Source organism: Dromiciops gliroides, chromosome 6, assembly GCF_019393635.1.
Source record: "Dromiciops gliroides isolate mDroGli1 chromosome 6, mDroGli1.pri, whole genome shotgun sequence".
NCBI lineage: Eukaryota > Metazoa > Chordata > Mammalia > Microbiotheria > Microbiotheriidae > Dromiciops > Dromiciops gliroides.
In genome coordinates, this window is record NC_057866.1 from 139,808,030 (window position 1) to 139,811,792 (window position 3,763).

The 3,763-nt window shown below is 47.5% G+C and overlaps 1 pseudogene; it reads left to right on the top strand.

Moving 5' to 3' along the window:
- The first annotated feature begins 2,089 nt into the window (after positions 1-2,089).
- On the top strand, positions 2,090-2,418 carry LOC122730353 (annotated as a pseudogene).
- The last annotated feature ends 1,345 nt before the right edge of the window (positions 2,419-3,763 follow it).

Genomic DNA, 3,763 nt, shown 5'->3' on the forward strand with positions numbered 1-3,763 from the left:
GTGGTGTAGTGGATAAAGCACTGGCCCTGGAGTTAGGAGGGCCTAAATTCAAATCCAGCCTCAGACACTTCACACTTACTAGTTGTGTGACCCTGAGTGAGTGACTTAATCCTGATTGTCTCATACATCCAGGGTCATATCCAATCATCCTGATTATATATTGTGGAAATTTATTTTGATTTGGGGACCCTACCTTTAGGCTGAGATTAGAAAGCCTTAGGCCCTCAGGGTCTCTTCTGTGTGGGAGGAGCTGGTGCCCCTCCTCTTCAGCTTCAGCTGAGTCAAAAAGCCCCGTGGGCTGTACAAGACACCAGGTCAGACAGCTGGGGTAAAAAATGCCCCCAGCTCCCTCTGCCCTGAGCGGAGGTATCTGAGAGATGCTGGGCTCTGGCATAGCCTGTGCTGAGGCATGTGAGGCTTGTGCACCCCACCCCCCACCAGCCGCAGCCCTGGCTGGAGGATTAGTTTGGTCTATGGGGGCGCAGGAAGCCTCGAGATTTGAGTGGAGAGAAGAAAAGGTTTATATAGACCTGAGAATTAGACGGCAGGGGAGGAGACGAGCTGAGCAAGGGGATGAGACGAACAGTAACTCAGGATGGGGAAAAGAGAGGCCGAAGGGCAGACTGATGGAGCAGACAGACAGAAGGTCGGTCGGTGAGAGAGAAACACAGGGGTTCAGCGGTGGCAGTAAGGAGAGGAAAGTTAGAAGCAGGGGGATTTACAAAGTGAAAGGGGCTCTGAGTTAGAATAAAGTGTAATGTGCCCGAGGCAAGAGGCAGCTAAGGCCCTTATTGTATTCAAGAAGTTTGAAGCACAGCAGGTGGGAAAGAGACAGTGGAAAGAGACCGCAGGAAAGCAGTCAGGTTGTACATTTTATTTCCCTGTATTCTTAATTTTAAATAGTATCTCATAAATAAACTCTGCTTTGATTATTTGGTTAAGAGGCTTCTTAATATTTTGCTTATCAATTTGGGAGTGGAGCAGTGTGGTGGAACTTTATAAACGGCCCATATTAAATTAAACACAGTCAGATAGTGTGTTAGTCAAAAGTCCCCAGATTAGTCCTCCAGTCAGATTAGCCCCCTCAAATTAAGCTAGTCATTCCAAATATTTCTACAATATCTTATCACTGGACCAGATGGTTCTGGAAGAAAGTGAGGCTGATGCTATCCCTCACTTAAATCCAATTCACTGCAAGTCATGACATCATCTCCTGATGTCATGTTCCTCTTTGAGAATGAAAGGCAAACAAGAACAGATACAATATGTCCTCTGATTTCAATAAATCTTTTATTTCTGTGCCATATAACTTCTGATCAAAATGGAAAAGAATAATCTTGAATGACTGTTTGCTAACTTGAAAGATACACCCAAAGAACAATTATCGGTGTCATATTGGAGGTGAGTGAGGTGGAAACACTGACCAATTACCAGTCACGTGATACTGGAGAAGCTACTTTATCGTTCCTTTTGGGGTTTGTAATATGGTTACCAAAATAAGGAAGCAAGTTCTTTTCCAGTTCTCAATCTGTTAATGTTTTACAATTGGCCAGATTGACGTCTAAGAGAGAAAAATAAATGAAACGTAGAGAACAGAGCAGCATAGCTGAGATTCGGTCAGCTGCAGAAGGGACATACCAAAGACTAGACAGTGAAAGAACAAATCCAAGAATCAACGAATAGGGGGTAGGGGGCAGGTTGCAGCACAAGCAGAGACACAATTGACATCAGGGAGTTCTGGTATTAAGCACTTTGCAGAGGAGAACCAGCTGTGTCATTGGCAGCAGGAACTGGAATTCAGGGATAGGATCTGATTCCTGGGAGGACTAGTAGAACAAGATAGAACTCCATGACTAGAAGAGCTGAGCCATCATTCTCAGAACTCGGGCCTGTGAATCACTGAACAAGATAGTTACTGGAAACAGAGTTCAAGGTGAGTGCTTGATCATGAGAAATAGGGAAAGGATTCAGTTATTAGATCCTGAGTTCAAGATCATAGCAAAACCGTCACTCAGCTCAAGTCACCTGCTGCTCGCCGCCGCCCTGCTCCCGCCTCCCCGTGCCACTGTCCACTGGAGCCGCCGCCAAGATGCCCATGTTCGTGGTGCAGACCAATGTGCTGCTCTCTGTGGTGCCCGACTCCCTGCTGAGCAAGCTCACCACGCAGGTGGCCAACGCCACGGGCAAGCCCGCCCAGTACATTGCGGTGAACATGTCGGCGGACCAGCGGATGGCCTTCGGGGGCTCCTCGGACCCGTGTGCCCTCTGCAGATCGGAGGGGCGCAGAACAAGGCATACAAAAAACAGCTCTGCGCGCTGCTCACCAAGCACCTCAAAATTCCTGGGGAGAGGATCTTTATCAATTACTATGACATGAATGCTGTCAACATGGGCTGGAATGGTTCCACCTTTGCCTGAGCTCCTTCCCCCCTCTACCATGTACCCGTAGCCCAAGCATGTACCCTAAAGCACCATCCCTGGATTCAGGAGGACCTGAGTTCAAATCTGGCCTCAGACACTTGACACTAGCTGTATGACCCTGAGAAAGTCACTTAAACCTCATTCCCCTTAAAAACAACAACAAAAAACAAAAAACAAACCAACAAACCCTTGAATTTCTTAAATTTGGCTGACCTCAGTTAGAAAACTATAATAGGGAAAAGAACCCTGGACTAAGAGTCAGGAGACCTGAGCTGTAGTATGAAATCTGCCACTTAATAGTCTACAGATAAGAAAACATTGCCCTCTTGGACTTCCAAAATTCAAAATTTTAGAAGTCTACGTGCATCAGACTCCTGTCTTAGCAGAATGACTGTATTTGTTCCTTTGTGGGTATCTTGTGTTTTTGTTTTGTTAGTTTTGGAGAGAGGGTTTCCATATCTAACGCAAGCTGAAAGTGAAGTGGTCACTCACAGTCTTGATCTCAACTGATCAACAAGGAAGTTTTTACCTGCTTTGTTTTTGACCTAGGCTGATTCGACCGTCCTTGGGCAGCTTTGCCCAGAGGCTCACCATATTGGTGCCCTAGTATAGACACTATCAACTTTAACCCTACCACAGCCCAGAACTCCTGAACTCAAGCAATCCACTAGCTTCAGCCTCCTGTGGAAATTTATTTTGATTTGGGGACCCTACCTTTAGGCTGAGATTAGAAAGCCTTAGGCCCTCAGGGTCTCTTCCCCTCCTCCTCCTCTTCAGCTGAGCCCAAAAGCCCCGTGGGCTGTACAAGACACCAGGTCAGACAGCTGGGGGGAAAAAGTCCCCAGCTCCCTCCGACCTGAATGGAGGTATTTCAGAAATGCTGGGCTCTGGTGTAGCCTGTGCTGAGGCATGTGAAGCTGGATTGCACCCCACCCCCACCAGCCGCAGCCCTGGCTGGAGGATTAGTTTGGTCTGTGGGGGCGCAGAAAGCCCCGAGATTTGAGTGGAGAGAAGAAAAGGTATATATAGACTTGGGAGTTAGACAGCAAGGGGTTCGGTTGGACAAGGATGGACGAGAGAGGCTGAGAAGAGATTCGGACAAGGAGACAGGGGGACGAAGATGAACAACAACGCAGGACTAGGAGCAAAGGCGGCAGAAGACAGATTGAACAGGAGGCAGCGGAGAGAACAGAAGCAGTCAGCACAGGGTATAGGTTGGAGAAAGTGAAGATTAAGAGGAGTTAGAAGAAAGTAGCTGAGCAGGGAAAGTACATACCCTGAGGCAAGAGGCAGCTGAGGCCCTTATTGGATTCAAGAAGTTTGAAGCACAGCAGGTGGGAAA